Here is an 18,795-nt window from a genome sequence, read left to right as displayed (position 1 = left end):
TAAATACAAATACACACAAATACATACGGTATACATATACAAAACCCCGTATTCTCAGGTGATTTTCGCTCCCACACAACAAATACTTTCAAATGCAACAAATGATCTTAGTCGGGTTCTCATGAGAGTTTTTCACGTTCATGGTACAGAAGATTTGTCAAACTATCACTAGACCCATGAAACTACCCATGGAACTACCCAAAACCACCAAAGCCCTGAAAAGTTCAAGAATATTGGTCTTACATTCCGTATGCAAATATAAAGCAAGTATGTCACCCTACAAAATGGCAAAGCAAAATTAAACAAAAGATCATTTTCTTCCCTTTGTATCCATGTCACTAGAGTAATACATATCCTTTTCTTTTCCCACTGGTTAATAATTGACTGTGAAAAGCAATCGAGTATTCTTACAAGGAGGAGCCCACCAAAAACATGTACTGATCTCGTCTCTGTCTTGTCTTGATTCCTTTGCAGCGTCGAGACAAGACAAGCCAAGGAACAAAGGAGGGAGGAGCAAGCGAGTGTGTCATCATCTCCCATAATAACACACAGACGTTTGAGCTAAGCGGCCGCGACACATATGATACAGACCAATGACAATACACCTGTGACAAGCCTCCCCTCTCCACCCCCTCTCTCTCTTACACCTTCCCCCTCCCTCTCCTCCCACTTGATATCTTTATACATATTTGTCTTTTATATAAACTCATTGTCTTGATAAGGTTTTTGGAGCACCTTTGATAAGTGAACACACCTTACCTGTTCTCTCTCTCTCTCTCTCTCTCTCTCTCTCTCTCTCTCTCTCTCTCTCTCTCTCTCTCTCTCTCTCTCTCTCTGATTACCTGTGTCTTGCCTCCCTCTACACCTGCTCACGTGGAGGAAACGGAGGAGGAGGAGAAGAAGGAGGATGAGGAGGAGAAAGAGGAAGAGGAAGGGGAGGAGGAGGAGGAGGAGGAGGAGGAGGACAGTACATTATATTACTTCATCAACGTAGGTTCACTCACTCACTCACAACGTAATTAGTTCAGTTCGATAACCTCCTCCTCCTCCTCCTCCTCCTCCTCTTCCCCCTTAGTCCTCCTCCTCCTTCAGACGCTAACCAATACTAGTAAGGCAAAACTTTAATCATCCCGCCACGCTCCCATTTAATACTGAAGGGGAAGGCGATAAAGAGTCGATATATTTTCCGTAAGAGTAATCACACGCAGGTGGGTGGAAAGGTGAGGAGGGGGCATGTACAGGTAACTTATTAGGCCTAGTGATATTAAAACTATGACTTCTCTAACGCTTATCAAGGCCCTTCTGGCGTCACCTCGAGGCTGATAACGTTTACTTTATCGAGATATAACAAATGGGGGAGATTGTGACGAGAGCAGATGAAGGAAAATAATGACGAGGGAAAGGAAGGAAATGAAGTAACCTTAATGTTGAGAAGAAACGAGACAAATTGATAGATAGACATAAATATACACATAGATAGACAGACAGACAGATAGATATATAAATAGACAGACAGGGAGAAAGAAAGAGATAGAAAATGTACATAATGAACCAATAAGGACGTTAATAATCAGGTTTAGACTACTACGATCATCCGAAAAGAATTAATTAGATAGAAAAATTAATAATACTGGAAGAAAGGAAGATGAGCCATTCTATATTTCGTGAAAGTAATTCGATTGGACGAGGAGGAAAGGTTAAAGCAGAAGTCCATAACCCCCCCCAAAAAAAATGAGGCCAAAGGGGAAGAAAAAAAAGTTATGGGTGTTGAACTATATAAATGAAGAATAAAAGTGTAAGGGAAAGTTATACAAAAGACAGAGAGATGAAGAAAAAAATAGTTAGCGATGTCGGATAATAAAGAAAATCAGAAAAATAGGGTTAAGGATGAGATTATACATAGAAGGAAAATGAAGGAAATAGTGTTAGAGAAGTGAATGGAAAACATGAATAGAAAATATTGAATAGAAAGTAATTTAAAGATGACAATAAGTTAGCGATGTGGAACTAGAGGAAAAAAAATCACGAAAAGAAGTGTTCGGAAAATAAAATAATAATAAGAAAATCAAGGAAAAAGTTTGCGAAGTGAAATTATAGAAAGGAAATCAGAGAAAAAGTTAATTAGGTGAAATAATGAAAAGAAAACGAAAGAGGAAATAAAACAATTAAGAATGAAAAATTATAAAAAAGAAGGAAAAGAAGGAAAAAGGAGGAAAAAAAGGAGGAAAAGAAGGAAAAAGGAGGAAAAAAAGGGAGGAAAAGAAGGAAAAAGGAGGAAAAATAGGAGGAAACGAAGGGAAGAAACACACATAACGGTATAAAAAATAAAAACGCAAAAAAAACCACCTTCCTTCTTCTACAAACAAATAGGGAAAAAAAAAACGAAATAAAACAAAAATATAATAATCGCAGCCAACAGAAAATAATAACGCAATAATAAAGTCGGAACGAACATAAAAAAGTAAATAAATATAGAAAATAAAACTTACACGTGTGCTAAAGCGTATTATAAAAAAGAAAATTAACGTGATTGAGATAAGATAAAGGAATGAGAACAACAACAAAGGATTATTCTCGTCTGTAAACATCGCGATATTAAAAAAAGGTAAAAAATAACAATAAAAAGAAAAAATGCGAACAGGAGAGAGAGAGAGAGAGAGAGAGAGAGAGAGAGAGAGAAGAAAAAAAGAATGCCGAGAAGCTGACGAAGACGATTATAAAGACGAACCCGATGACGAAAAAAAAAAAGAGAAAAAGAGAAACAGACAAGAGAGAAGAAAAGAGGAAGAAAAGATTGAAGAGGAGGAGGAGGAGGAAGAGGAAGAAGAGGAGGGAGGAAGGGGTGACTAACAGGAAGGAAGAGGAAGAGGAAAGGGGTAGTGGTGGTGGTGGTGATGGTGGTGGTTGCTGACGTATTTTGTGGCTTGTAATTTTATGAGGGGCTCGGGATTACCACATTGAACATTGATGCTGACATTTATACTTGCGTCCATGAGAGGGGGGGGAGAGGGGGAGGGGGGGTGAATGTTGCAGAGGGCGGGTGATGGCTGCCAGTATCCATCATTGACCGATCTCTCTGCTCTCCGCCTCATCCCATCAATATATCTCCTCCTCCTCCTCCTCCTCCTCCTCCTGTGCCACCTGCTTCTCCTCCTCCTCCTTCATCTCCTTCTTCATCATCAATACGCTCTTCTTTCCCATCAATATCTCACCTCCTCCCCTTCCCCCCTCCCTTCATCATCCACCTCTCTCTCTCTCTCTCTCTCTCTGCTTTCATTTCTCTTTTCCATTCCTTTATTTCTACCTTTCTTTCCTCTTTCTCTCCCTCTCCGTCAACAACCCACCAAGTTATCTCTCTCTCTCTCTCTCTCTCTCTCTCTCTCTCTCTCTATGTTTATCTCGCCCTTTTTTCCTCCCAAAGTGAGTGCACGTTTGGCCTAAGAGCGAACTAATTGTTATGGTTATTTTTTTTACCTCCTGGCTCTCCCCCAACCCCCTCTACCCCCCTTTTCTCTCCCTCTTCACCTTCCCTCCCTCTCTTCATCATCCTCCCTCACCCTCTTCATCTTCCCTCCTCTCCCTCATGCGGTGTTTTCCCTTTACTTTCTAGCTCTGGTTTTTATCTCTATCTTCTATTTCCATTTATCATCTGTATTTTCTATTTCTATTTCCTATATCAATCTTCTTATCTGTATTTTGTATCTAGTTTTTATCTCTTTTCTATCTCTATTTTCCATCTGTATATTTTATTTTCTCTATTTTCTGTTTCTATTTTTTCTCTATATTCAACATCTACAACAAAAGACAGTATAAATAAATCCAAGAATACCCTTTTTTCACACTTTTTTTTTCATCAGTCGCTCCGCTCCGTCCGTCAGTCAGTCAAGTCACTCACTCGTCGGTCGGTCCCGTGGTTGGCTGGCTGGTCGGTTGTGTGGCTGGCTAGATTTTTAAGGTTAACGCTTCTTATGACTTTTCCATGTAACCAAAGTAGCGCTGGATAATGCAAGGGAGAGCACGGAATAATTGAATACCCCTGAAGGAATGATTAAATGAGGGGATGAATAAAACACAAGACCTCATTCCGCGGGCCTCAATTTTTGTCGACGCGTTGCACGGCCCGAGACTTTACGTATTTCTCTTTCAATCAACTTCGACTACTGTCACAGAGAGGGAGGATAAATAATGGTGAATGGAGGGGAAGGGAGAGGTAGAGGGAGGGAAGGAGAGGCTGGGAGAGGGAAGGAGCGGGAAGGGGAGGGTGGGAGTGGACTGTCGGGTTCCCTACATTCACTTCCCACGTTAATTAAGTTCTGAGCCACACCTGCGCCTCAGATATCACGGCAGGTAAGGGTGTGGACAGGTGAGGGATGCTGTGGATGCTGAGATGAGTAGAGATGTGGATGAGATGATAAAATATGGATGCTAAGATGTGGAATGTAAGATGTAGATAAGATAAAGGTGATAAAGAGTATGTTAAGAAAGAACTATGAATGTAAAGATAAACAGATGAATAATAAAGATAATAAAGAGTAGATATGTGGATGGGAAGATGTGGAATGTGAGATGTGGAATGTAAGATGTAGATAAGATAAAGGTGATAAAGTCTACGTTAAAGAAAAAAAGGAAGAAATATGAATGCTAAGACAGATAAGAGGTTATGTAAGGATAGATGGATAGATAGATGGATAGATATAGATAGACAGACATATATAAAGGTAAATATGAATGTAAAGATAAGTAAATAAATAATAAAACAAATAAAGAAATAGAGAAAAAAATACAGAAATAAGATAGAAATAAAGAAAAAAAGGGTTACGTAAGTGGAGAGAGAGAGAGAGAGAGAGAGAGAGAGAACAATTTATTATGACCTTTCCGATGAGGCTGTTTATTTTATTTACCTGTCATTATAATCGAAAATAACTAGTCTTTTCCTTGTTATTTTTTATCATTCGCTTCAATTAAGTAATCAGGTCATTTTTTTCTCCTCTTTATTCTCTTATTCATTCTGCAACCTTTTATTTTTTACCATTTTTTTACAATGATCCGAGTCTCTTATCTTCTCTCTTTTCACTTAATTCCATGTAGATTTTTTTCCTTTGCCTTTTCTCTCCTTCATCCTCTTTTCCGTCAAATAAATCTTAACATAATTATTCTATCCATTATCCTCTCTCTCTCTCTCTCTCTCTCTCTCTCTCTGCGAAAAAAGTAAATTAGATTATCTTGCTTCACTAAATTTTCACTCATGTCTCGCTCATGACGAAGAAACATGAATTAGACACGACGGGAACGACGGACAGTACGTACTCTCTCTCTCTCTCTCTCTCTCTCTCTCTCTCTCTTCCATTCCTCCTCCTTTTACTCTCTTACGTTTCTCTTCACCTTCTTTTACTTCCCTTTACTATTGTACAATACTTTCTCCACCTCCTCCTCCTCCTCCTTCTTTACCCTTCTCGCTGGTGGGAAATCCAAGTGTGTTATTTCGAGTCTCTGTACCACGTGGAATCAGACTGTTCGTGTGACGCATAATAAAGCATTGAATCCTCCTCCCACTCCTCCTCCTCTTCCTCCTTCATGACGCAGACACGAAGATTGGAAAATTATCATAAAAATGAGGAATTACTACACGAGCATGCAAAGTGCCAGAGGGGATGAAGGGACGAGCTATGTGTGAGGTAAATAAATGGAGATGAAGGCGATGTGCGGGTGAGGAGACGGACCGGAATTGTTTACTAATGGTTGAGAGGGATGGAATTATTTGAGTTATGGACGCTAAGAGAATCGGTCGGGTATGAGTTTTAGTGTTTATTATTATTATTTGTCGTTGTTTTTACTTTACTTGGCTTCCCTTACTGTAAAAAATTAATAGAAACGTAAAGACTGAAAGGAAATATTTGAGTTATGGAAGTTTAAGAGAATCGGTCGGGTAAGCGTTTTAATGTTTATTATTATTATTATTTGTGGTTGTTTTTACTGTACTTGGCTTCCTTTACTGCAAAAAATGAATAGAAACGTGAGGACTGAACGGAAATATTTGAGTTATGGAAGTTTAAGAGAATCGGTCGATTATGAGTTTTAGTGTTTATTGTTATTTTTATTTTTCACTTTGATTTTTTCAATTTTTATTTGGAAACGTAAAGAGTAAAGGGAAGTATGAGTTACTGATGCTTAAGGGAATCAATTGGTCAGTCATGGAAATTTAGTGTTTAATATTTTTTTTACTTTACTTTGCTTTACTTTATAATCATTTTATTTGTTCTTATTTTTACTTTATATTTTTAACTGGAAACGTAAAGACTAAAAAAAATATGGAGTACTCAATCGTGTAAAAAAAAGATAACAAATATGAATAAGAATGAAAAACGCTGACACACACACACACACACACACACACACACACACACACACACACACATAAACACATACACAAAAAAACAGGTGAACAGGAGATATGCAATAATGGAAGTCAAGCACCCGATAAGACGCCGATAAGGGCCGATAACGGAACCTAAATATGGCGACGACGAGGATCAAAACAGACCGATGTAGAAGTTTTAATATTATTCCAAACTCCGGCTTATCTCTCTCCCTCTCCCTCGGCCCTAACGACTCTGGGGAAGGAGGAGGAGGAGGAGGAGGAGGAGGAGGAGGAGGAGGAGGAGGAGGAGGAAGAGGAGGAGGAGGAGGGGATAGCTCATGTCAAGTCTAAGATAGGAAAATCCACCTCCATATAATCTTTGATGTTATTACTTTTGTTATCTTTATCTTTATTATTATTATTATTAGTTATTATTACTGTTACATTTATATCACCACTTCAAACTCCTCTAATACGACCACTACTTCACACACAAACTTACCCAGGCCTTCCGAATCCCTCTTTCCTCTCTCACTCACTCACTCTCTCCCTCCTTCTCCTCCCCTTCCCTCTCCCCCCTTCATCACACCTGTAGCCCACCTGTCTGTCTCCTGAGGTAGCCAATGAGAGCGCCGAATGACCCACCAATCAGACGTCAGAATTAAAATGATTTACGCAGCGATTAATGCATAAGCCACTAATTAATTATATTACCAAAATTACCCACCACCTCCTCTCCCGCCTGCCGCCGCCGCCGAGTGTAAAATATGTTTCTGGAGTTTTGCGATAATTAAAAATATTGCACTTGGAGATGGAATATAAGGAGGAGATGGAGGAGGAAGAGAAGGAGGAGGAGGAGGAGGAGGAGGAGGTGGAGGAGAAAAGAAGTAAAGCAGAAAAAGAAGAGGAACAAGAAGTGCAGAAGAAAAAATGAGTAAAGATATTAAGAAGAGGAAGAGAAGGGGGAAAAGAAGGAGGAGGAAGAGGAAGAGGAGGAGAAGAGATAGAGATGATAATGAATACGAAGGAATATGTAGTGAAGATAAAAAGCGAATCATAAATACTGAGAGAGAGAGAGAGAGAGAGAGAGAGAGAGAGAGAGAGAGAGTCGTTTACACATTACACACAAATTAAGCTGAAAGGCAAATATATGTTCATGACTTTACATTAAGATTCTCAGAAATAATGGAAACTGAGCAACATGATGAGTGGACACACACACACACACACACACACACACACACACACACACACACACACACACACACACACACTAATAAAATAGAGAAACTGATATCCAAGAGTTGATTTTTTTTTTTTTCATTCTCGTTTCTAATTTTAATAAAAGAAAGATACACACGATGAGAGAGAGAGAGAGAGAGAGAGAGAGAGAGAGAGAGAGAGAGAGAGAGAGAGAGAGAGAGAGAGAGAGAGAGAGATGCATCATAATCTCTTGAACACAGACCTATTTAGACCTCCTCCTCCTCCACCTAATATTCCTTCTCCTCCTCCTCTTTTATCCTCTTTCTTCGCGTGCCCAGACAAACAATGAACCTGAAAACACTTGACTGATAAGCATCGTAGACACCCCCTTGAATCACCAACAAAACACCAATACAGGATTCGATTCCCTTTGACTTCCCTGATTCTACTACTCCTTCCTTTATTTCCTCCCACCTTCTTATATTGTGTCCTAATTCCTTTATAGTCTCCTGATCTCACTACTTCGTTCTTAAATTCCTTTCAGCTCCGATTTTTTCTTCCTTCCTTTACTTTCACTTCCCTTTCCCCACTCCTCACCCTCCCCAAATCCCTGTTCAACCTTAACCCGGGACCTCTTTTTTTTCCTCCCCCTTCGCCCCTCATCTCCTCAATCCCCCAGTGTCCTCAACATTTCAAAACCCCAAACTCCCCATTTTTAAAACCCTTCCTACCCACCCCTCCGGTTATTCCCCAACCAACCATTTACCCCAAATTATTCCGCCCCATTCACCCCTTCCCCCTTCGTCCCCCTCTTCCCCAGCCAACCTTCAACCCCCATTCATTCCCCCTTGTTCACCCCCTGTCCCTCACCGTGTTCCCCTTTGTCCCCCCGTGTCCCAAGAGTCCACACAGCACCCGGGGGAAACTCAAGATGTCCTGGGGCTTCGACTGGGGTGAAAAGTTAATCAGCAACACTGTCAACACAACGCGGCTGGCTCGGGCAAGTCCGTCCAGCGGCGAAAATTAAAATCATTTATTCGTAACCCCGACCGACCGGAGCATACAGACGTAGTATAGTAGTGTTCTCTCTCTCTCTCTCTCTCTCTCTCTCTCTCTCTCTCTCTCTCTCTCTCTCTCTCTCTCAGTATTTTTTATTTTTTTCTCCTTTTCATTATCATAACTATCTACAAACACCTGCCGCTCCCCTCATCACTATTCACTTTCTACGAACATTCCCACTCCATACATTTCTTGACCTCACTTTATTTTCCTTGCCTATCCATTCAACCCTCTTCCTCCTCCTCTTCTTTTTCCTCTTCCTCTTAGTCCTTTTATTTTCTTATTTTCCTCTTTCCCATCCTCCTCTTCTTTTTCTTCTATTCTACTTTCTTTTCTTTCTCTCCTCTTTTCCCTATCTGGTTTAAATTTTACGTTACTTCTTCCTTCTTTTAACACCGTATTTTCCTTCATTTTTTTTTTAATTTTCTCTTTTTTTAGGTAGTGTTAAGTCCCCTGTCGCCGGAACCTCACACAACACACAAAACCCAAGTTCCTGAAGGTTTGGGTGGCGGCGGGAGTGTGTGTGAGTGTGGGGGGGGGGGGGGAGGGGGGGGGGCAAGGCAGAGCACAGCAGGATAAAGGATCTGTGAACATGGGCCTCGGACGGGCGGGCGCGGGGCAGCATTCGTGATGAGGCCCACGGCTTGGTTATGTCTGCTAACGATTCTGAGATGCCTAGGTACTCCTCGTCCTCATCGGCATCCTCCTCCTCCTCCTAATCGTTCTTTGGCCTATTCCTCAGCCTCCTCCTCCTCTACGGCCTCTTATTCTTCCTCATACTAATCATTCTTTTTCGTCTATACTTGGCCTCCTCCTCCTTATCTTTCTTCTTGTCGGGCTCCTTCGTTCTCTTACTCGTTCTCGTCAACTCAGCCTCCTCCTCCTCCTAATCGTTCTTCTCCTTAGCCTTCTCCTCCTACTTCTTCGTCTCCTTCTCCTCCTCCTCCAATGGCTAAGGATATGGAGGTATGGAGGTAAGAAATGGAGGTAAATAGTGTTGATTATGGTATGAATGTGTTAAGACTGAACGGTGCCTCCTCCTACGGCAAGGGGACGCGGAGGAAAATATGGTAAAGTGTCGGTGAGGGTTGTGTCCTTCCTCTCACCTGGCCCACTTCCCTCAGGTGTCCGATTTACCTGTACAAACACCTGCCGCTCCCCTCATCACTCTTCACTTCCTACGAACATTCCCACTCCACATTTTTGGACCTCACTTTATTTTCCTTGCCTCTCCATTCAACCCTCTTCCTCCTCCTCCTCCTCCTCCTCCTCCTCCCCTTTTCTTCGCGCCCTCTCCCCACGTTTTTCTTCAACTCTTCACGCTCTCTCTTTCCCTCTCTCTCCGGCCCTTCTCTTCCCTTCCCTCCCTTCATCTTTTCTTCCGTCCCTCCCCTCTCTCTCTTTCTCTCTCTCGCTCGCTCCATGGAAAGAGTCTGTTTCGGTTTTAGTTTTAATATCTTTTAGTTTCCTTTACACGTATTTATTTCTCTCTCTTTTCTTTCCTTCTCTTCCTTTCTTTCAATGTCCTTTCTCCTCTTCTTTCTTTATGTATGTCATTCTCTCCTCTTCTCTTTCTCAACGTCTCCTCTCTCCTTTCCTCCATCTATGTTTCTTTCTCTCCCTCCTCCTTTCCTCCATCTTACTCCGAGGAAGCTTTTAATATCTCTCTCGTTACCTCCAATTCTTCACGCTTTCTCTCCCTCTCCTTTCCTTATACCTCCGCACCCTCCTCCATTTCTCCCTCCTTCCCTTCCTTTCCCTCTCTCCCTCTCGCTCTTTCTCCTCCTTACCTTATACCTCCGCACCCTCCTCCATTTCTCCCTCCTTCCCTTCCTTTCCCTCTCTCCCTCTCGCTCTTTCTCCTCCTTACCTTATACCTCCGCACCCTCCTCCATTTCTCCCTCTCTGTCCCTCCCTCCTTCCCTTCCTTTCCCTCTCTCCCTCTCGCTCTTTCTCCTCCTTAACTTATACCTCCGCACCCTCCTTCATTTCTTCTTCTCTACCCCTCCCTTTCCCTCTCTCTCCCTTCCTTACCTTATTCCTCCACACTCTCCTCCATTTCTTTCTCGCTGCCCCCCTTCCCTCTCCCTCCCTCCCTCCCTCTCTCTGTACACCACTTGTCTTACGTCGGGATTAGGTTTAATATTTTATATGCGCGCGAGTACGTCAGATGAAGGCACAATGACTCATCAATACTTAATGAAAATCCAATCATTTATTTAGCGGGCGCAGGCGTGGTGTCCGCCGAGCCGCCAACCGCTACGGCGACGCTCCCGAATTAGTCCTTCCGCCGCTCATAATTGGCAATCCCTTTACGAACAATGCCCATTCAACAGTCCGGGATAGGAAACCAGTACCTGAACCCTCGCCCCACCTTACCTATACCTCGCTTGTGTCTGTGTGTGTGTGTGTGTGTGTGTGAGTGTGTGTGTGTGTGTGTGTGTGTTCCTCCTCTTCCTTCTCCTGCTTCTGCTTCTATGCCTTGCTCTACCTACCATCACCTCTGTCACTCCACCTAATGTTCCTTGCCCTCCTCCTCCTCCTCCTCCTCCTCCTCCTCCTCCTCCTCCTCCTCCTCCTCCTCCTCCTCCTTCTTCTGTTTCTATCCCTTTCGCAACCCAAACTCTTGTTCCTCGTCCTCCTCCTGCTTCTCCTTCTATCCCTTTCTCTCCTGCTCCTCCTCCTCCTCCTCTCTCTTGCCTTATCATTTGTGTCTCTGTCTCCTATTCCTTGTCCCCATTCTCCTACCTTTTCTCTCCTCCTCCCCCTCCTCCTCTCCCTTCTCACCTGCCTATCCTACCTGTCTACCTTCTTATTTAAACTCACCTGTACTCCTCTACCTCTCCTTCCACTTAAGACTTTTCTATGTTTGTTTTTTCTATTACTGTATTTACTCTTTCCTCACCTCCTCCTCCTCCCCTCCTTCTCCTCCTCCTCCATCCACCTCCCTTCCCTGCCGCCATTTCCAACTCACCTTATTAAATAATCAAATCAAACAAAATGGCGCCCATTAACATCGCTTCCTTCCCTTTTAACTCATTTAAGGACTGCCTCGTGATGTCACCTGTCCACCCACACCTTCTCTCCCTCCCTCCGCGCCCTTTCCTCCAGCTGTCTCCCTCCTACGTATTATTTTTTTTCTTTCTCTCGTGTCTTTTTTTTCTAACGTTCACATCTGTTCCTGTTTCTGGTTGTTTCTGATTCTTCTCTTTTATTTACGCTTTGTTATTCTTTCTTTTGGTTTACTTATTCGTCTCTTCTTATATATCTTACATCTCTCCTTTTTTGCTTCCACTCTCAGCATCCTTCACATGTAATGTTTTTCTTTCTTACATTAGTTTGGCTTCCAGTAGTGTCTGATTCTTTTCCATCTACGCTTCATCATTCTTTTTTTCAGCATCTCTTCCATTTTTCTTACCTATTTTACATCTCTCTTCTTTTTTTCTCTCTCAGCATCCTTTAAATTCTTCTTTCTTACATGTCTCTCTTTTACGCCGTTTCTCTTCCTTCGATATAGATTTCTTTAACTTGTTCTTTCTTTATTACACGTCTTTCATCTTTCTACATTCATTATCATCTACTCCATCTTCCTTCCTTCCTTCAGTTGTTAATTTCCTCCTTAAAAATATCATATTCTTCTTGTTTTCTTGAGACTTAATTGTTGTTTAAAACTTGAATAATTAACAAAACACCGCATCTTACACAAATCTCTCTCTCTCTCTCTCTCTCTCTCTCTCTCTCTCTCTCTCCGCGAGGGCCTTCAGGGGGTGAGGAAAGAAAAAAAAAATCCTCCAGCAATCAAGGAAGTTAGTCATAATGCATTCTGGGCTAATTAAGTCTCCTAATTATGTATTTATTACCGTCCGTGGAACGCAAATGACGATGTGTTTGCAACGTTAATGACAAGAAACTGCAGCGGGCGTCTTCGGGCGAGGCGTAGCGAGAGAGAGCGAGAGAGGCAGAGATACACACACACACACACACACACACACACACACACACACACACACACACACACACACACAGAACCTTAGTGCCCAGGTGAAAATTGCGTGTTGTTGTTTATCTCTGTTTACTCTACGCCCAGCACCTGTTTACACCTCCGTGATAGACCTAACCTCGCCTCCTCCTCCTCCTCCTCCTCCTCCTCCTCCTCCGCCGCCGCCGCCGTCGCCACCAGGTATATGCCTTCACCTAAGACCCTACCACACCTGTCTAACATACCTGAGCTTTACCTTTCAGATACACTTTCACACACACCTGTATATCTCTCTACTTGTATAACCTAACCTAACTAATCAACCTTACATAAAAAAACGAGGACAAACATACACACACCTACCTCACCTGTGTCTACCTCTTACACTCTCTACCTGTATAACCTAACGTATCTAATCAACCTTACGACATGAAAAAAGAAAACACACACACACATACATACACACACACCTACCTACCTGCTCACACACACACACACACACACACACAGAGGGGCCTTCATTTTCTTGGTTCGCAGTGAGGAAAGAGACGAAGTGGCGGCGGCTTGCTGGGACGGTTATATAGTTAATTAATTGGCTGTTGTGTGGAAATTGGTCGAGTCTCGCTTTCTGTTATTCGTTGACGCCGCCGAGCAAAATTAATTATTTCACACTGAGGTTTATTGGAAACAGAAGTCCTTGTACGTTTCCTGTGTTTATTGAGAGAGAGAGAGAGAGAGAGAGAGAGAGAGAGAGAGAGATTGGTAGGCTTGAAGCGATGCGTGAGTAGTATTCTCTCTCTCTCTCTCTCTCTCTCTCTCTCTCCTTAGTAACGCTCTGAAGATGTCAACGATAATAGTGATGATGATGATGATGATGATGATGATGATGATAATAATAATAATAATAATAATAATAATAATAATAATAATAATAATAATAAAGACCAAAACTTTTTTACAGCAAGAATCTCTCTCTCTCTCTCTCTCTCTCTCTCTCTCTCTCTCTCTCTCTCTCTCTCTCTCTCTCTCTCTATCACTTCATTAAAAGTTACATCCCTTTGATATAGAAATCAATTAAAACTATTCTTGTAGTTTTCCTCAAACCACCGCCGCGTCCTTAAGGATAGTGGCGGAGGGAGGGAGGGAGGGAGGGAGGAGGAAGAGGAGAGGAAGGAGGGAGAGGAGGGGAGGGACGGAGGAACAGGAGGGAAGAGATAAGAACACCAATCAAAATAAATATACTTCTCCTTAACTGTACAACTGATCTACCTCGGAGGAAAAATAAAATGTGTGTGTGTGTGTGTGTGTGTGTGTGTGTGTGTGTGTGTGTGTGTGTGTGTGTGTTGCTGTAGGTGCCTCCTTTGCTCTAAAAACTCTAAGGGCGCATATGTAAGGAGGCAGGAGAGGGAGGAAAATAGTGTTGGCTGGCGCTTATATATAGGACAAAAGAGTGACTGATTTGAAACACGACGAATACAAGACGTCATTTTGTTCCTGTTTTCTTTTTTTCTCTTTTTTTTTGTTCCTTTTATTTGTGGGCTTTGTTGTCTTCGAGCGGGCTTTTGTTTCTATTTTTGTTAAGCCGTTTAGCTGTTTCGATTGATATAAAAATAGGCTTGTGATCGACTGACACACACACACACACACACACACCGTCGGGGCCTATGACTGACGGTGAGGATAAAGATGACAGCGGTACTTTGATGATTAGAAACAACAATAATAATAATAATAACAACAACAACAACTACAGCAACGTGTCTTTATGAATAACTGAGAAAATGAGAAAACTGTGTACACGGTGTCAGTTTGGCGAGAGAGAGAGCGAGGGAACTTTCCACAAAGAGATTATTCGCTTCGCTTTAGTAAGGAGAAAAAAAAGTGTGGTATGTATACACTCTATTATTCACAAGGACAGATTCACTATGCCCTCAGACCTACGTACATCATCACATACTTAAGCGGCGTAACACTAAACAGACTGACACAACGCTCCCGCATGATTCACGGACATATTTTTAAACGTATTGGGTTCCCATTACGACTATGGTTGGTACGCTCAGACGCCTCCGCCTCTAACATCACCTATTTCCAAAGGACGAAGAGGAGATATATATAATTCGAATCACTCAAAAACTATTAATATCACAAGAGTCAGAACAAAGTCTCGTCAGCGCCGCCTTCAAGAGCAAAGCGAGAGGAGGAGGAGGAGGAGGAAGAAGAAGAAGAGGAGGAGGGACACGAGGGAGGAGGAGGGGCGTGATCGAGGAAGCCGTGGACAGCGACAAACTCTGTACAAGACCTGTTTCAGAGAGAGAGAGAGAGAGAGAGAGAGAGAGAGAGAGAGAGAGAGAGAGAGAGAGAGAGAGAGAATCCCTAACGCCGTTCAGCCCTTCGTCGAGCAAGGCAGACAGGCGGGCAGGAGGGCGGGCAGGCGGAGAGGCGGGGGCGTGAGATAATTACTTGTTTCCACTCGATCTGGGGCCGAGGGTCATGTAATATTTCTGGCGGCAAGTGTTTGAGAGCAAATGAATGGCCGCCACTACTGGGGGTCCCGAGTGCCAGAATAATGGACTCAAACTAATAGGCAAATACAAGAATAGCTAGTGAGGGCCATTGAGAGAGATGGCTCCATCCGCCCCGCTCGCTGACACACGGGCCGCTTATTACAGGTGAGCCCAGGTGAGGAGAGGCTAAATGAAGCTTACAGGTGTTAAGTGGGAGGGGCTTCGGCAGGTGAGGGGAAAAAGGTGAGTCGACGCCTGCACGGGAGTGATGGAGATTATGTGTTTCTGGTTTTCAAAATTTATTTAAGACTGGTAGGTGTGTTGTTTGAGAGAGAGAGAGAGAGAGAGAGAGAGAGAGAGAGAGAGAGAGACACATGAACACAGAAGGGAAAGGAAGGGGAATTGAAGGTTTTGGTAAGGAGGAAAAGGAGGAGGAAGGGAGGGGGACATAGGAATAAAGACAGACTGAGAGAGAGAGAGAGAGAGAGAGAGAGAGAGAGAGAGAGAGAGAGAAAACCATGAACACAGAAGGGAAAGGAAGGAATTGAAGGTTTTGGTAAGGAGGAAAGGAGGAGGAAGGAGGGGAAGAGGAAGAGGAATAGAGAGAGAGAGAGAGAGAGAGAGAGAGAGAGAGAGAGAGAGAGAGAGAGAGAGAGAGAGAGAGAGAGAGAGAGAGAGAGAGAGAGAGAGAGAGAGAGAGAGAGAGAGAGAGAGAGAGAGAGAGAGGCGGGCCAGAAGGCAAGTTGCAATCCTAAGCAAAAACGCCCCAGGCAATTAAGTTGAGTCATTTACCGTCAAGCGGCACTGACCGCCGGCCTGACTAAGAGTAAAATATGAGTCCGCCAGCCACACTAACCTGACGACCCACAGCCACACCAGCCACACCACGACAGCCACTCCACCACAGCCTTAGATGACCACAACACAGTCCATCTACAGCCACACCGACAGCCACACCACGACAGCCTTAGATGACCACAACACAGTCAACCTACAGCCATACCGACAGCCACACCACAGCTAAACATCACCACACGACAGCCACACCACAGCTATACATCACCACACGACAGCCACACCACAGCCATACCACGTTACGCAACCTCACGAGTCACACCACAGTCCTAGCCACACCACGCCACATTTCACTATAATTAACGTCAATGGACCACACAAAGACATTACAAATATACCCTTTTTTATATACCCACAAGCCACCACCACCGCCACCACCAACACTACCACCACCACAATGTTCGAATCTACTCTAAGAATCCCAATTGAAAAGGATGACTTTGAGATTCTTGAGACATCTATTTCCCCTCCTCCTCCTTCTCCTCCCCTATACATGCATTCCTCTCTCTCCCCCCTTCTGCTTCCCGGGGTGGCTATGTATGGGGTAAAGATAAGGGTTGGTTAGGTAAGGTTGAGTTAGAAGAAAAAAAGATGAGGGATGATACATAATGAACGAATACAGGAGGACGAAGAACGGGTAAGAAAAATGAGTAATCGAAGGGGAGGAGGTAGAAATGAAGACTTACATAGAACTTAATAAACAATACACGGTGAACAAAAAGACTAGGCAAGAAACTCGTAAAACATAAGAAAAATAGACCGAGAATACTCCAAGAAAACCAAAGTAAGACCAAACCAAGACGGAAACAGATTTGAAAGATAGTAATAGACATAGGTAGGAAGGGAAAGACAGGTACAGAGAAAAAGACAGGTAGAAACAGTCAGACAGGTAAGCAATCTATCCAGGTAAGAGGGGATAGATAACACGTGTACGAGAACAAGCAAAGTAAGGTAGAAAGTGAGGTAAGGAAGGTAGGTTGGTATATAAAGGAAGGCAGAGAGTAGATAGAGTTCGCTCCCATGCACTTCCCTTTCCTATACGTCCCCATGATATATGCAACATGTAATTACTATAATCCGGTTACCTGCCGCGCCTAACTTTTCCCAATCTAGTTACCGAGTCGAATTCCCGAGCCGTTACTTGAGGGAAGGAATTATCGCTCATGGGTACGAGGAAGAGGAGGAGGAGGAGGAGGAGGAGGAAGAGGACGAAGAGGGGAAAGATGATTAGGTGCGAGAACTTTTATTTTGTTACTGATGTTATTATTATCATTATTGTTGTTGTTATTGAGGTTATTTAAGATGTGAGGTTATGAGTTTTGGATAAGTTAGGAAAGGGATAAAGAGGGTAAGCTAAGAATGGATAAGAAAGACGGTAAAGACAAAATGGGAAGTAAAAGAAGAGAAAGAGCGAGATGTATTGAAAAGAAAAGAAAAAAGAGGAAATGGAGAAGAAGACAGTCAATTAGAAATGTTTAAAATTTTCATTGGTGTAACCTGACCACGAACCACGCCCACCACCACCACCACAACTATCACCACCCATCCACAACACCACCACTACTGCACTTCCACCGTCACATCCACCCACCCCACCATCACCATAATATCACCACCACTACGTACTTCCTATACCACCACCATCAACACTAATAATACTCCTCCTCCACATCATCACCACCACCACCACCAACACCCATCACATACTTCCTACACTGCCACCACTACTTTTTCACCCCCACACCTCCACCACCACCACCACCACCACGCTCAGAATCGGCAGGCATCAAGAAGCAGCTGATAATTATAAACTTAGGGAAAACTGATGAGCGACTTCCCCATTCCCTTCCCCCCCTTCCCCTCCCCTTCCCCCCCTCATCCCCAAGCTAGTAGACAGCAGTTCGCCAATATCGACCAGCCTCGCCTCATTACCCCCTCCATTTCCGTTCAATTACAGCGCGTGCGTGCGTCAGTGTGTGTGTGTGTGTGTGTTGATTATGTTGTGCTTGGTGTGTGTGTCTTTTGGTAGATATTCATAAGGTGCGAAGTGTGTGTGTGTGTGTGTGTGTGTGTGTGTGTGTGTGTTACCAGTACTGATCCTTGTGGGAATGCACGCACGTGAGGCAAACATGTGTGTGTGTGTGTGTGTGTGTGTGTGTGTGTGTGTGTGTGTGTGTGTGTGTGACATCAACGGGTGTGGCCACGCATGACGCCTCCCACTAAACCCTTGACAGCAAACGGAAACACACACACACACACACACACACACACACACACACACACACACACACACACACAACCGCTTTGTATGTATGAATTCGATCCATTCACTTCGATCTTGCACGTGTCTTTACTTTACGTTCACTTATTTCGCAAACAGAAGGCGTCCGAATTAATGTTTTTTTAATATTTTTTTATCCCTTCCATAATTTAGTATTTTTAATGGACTATTTTTCAGAGCTTCCCTTTAGAACCTCTCTCTATTAAATTAGTCACTGCAACACCAAAAGAAAAAAAAGTACAGTATTGATTTGAGTTTTTAAATGGAAATGTCACTTGAGTTCGGTTGATAATAAACAAATAAAATATAAATAAATGAGATAATCGTGTTGCTCAGTTTCGAATTATTTTGAGCACTGCTGTAAATTCATATACTTTTGACAGTTGCGTTTTCCCGAAAACATAAATACGACTAAAAATCGACCAAAAATACATAAGAAAATTCGAAACTATCCTAAAGTCCAATACACCCAAAACTCAAAAGCAATACGAACACAGTGGAAAGTAGCAACAAACAGAGAAAGAGAAATAAAAAAGAAGAGAACGAGAAAAAG

The 18,795-nt window shown here is 43.0% G+C and overlaps 1 protein-coding gene across 1 annotated transcript in view; it reads right to left on the bottom strand.

Annotated features, from left to right (window-relative positions):
• Positions 1-18,795, bottom strand: part of LOC126984604 (uncharacterized) — a 188,827-nt gene that overhangs the window by 75,520 nt on the left and 94,512 nt on the right. The gene's annotated exons all lie outside the window — the stretch shown is intronic.

The sequence above is a fragment of the Eriocheir sinensis genome, chromosome 5, assembly GCF_024679095.1.
Source record: "Eriocheir sinensis breed Jianghai 21 chromosome 5, ASM2467909v1, whole genome shotgun sequence".
Taxonomy (NCBI): domain Eukaryota; kingdom Metazoa; phylum Arthropoda; class Malacostraca; order Decapoda; family Varunidae; genus Eriocheir; species Eriocheir sinensis.
The sequence above is the reverse complement of the archived record's forward strand: the minus strand, read 5'-3'. Positions and strand labels throughout refer to the sequence as shown.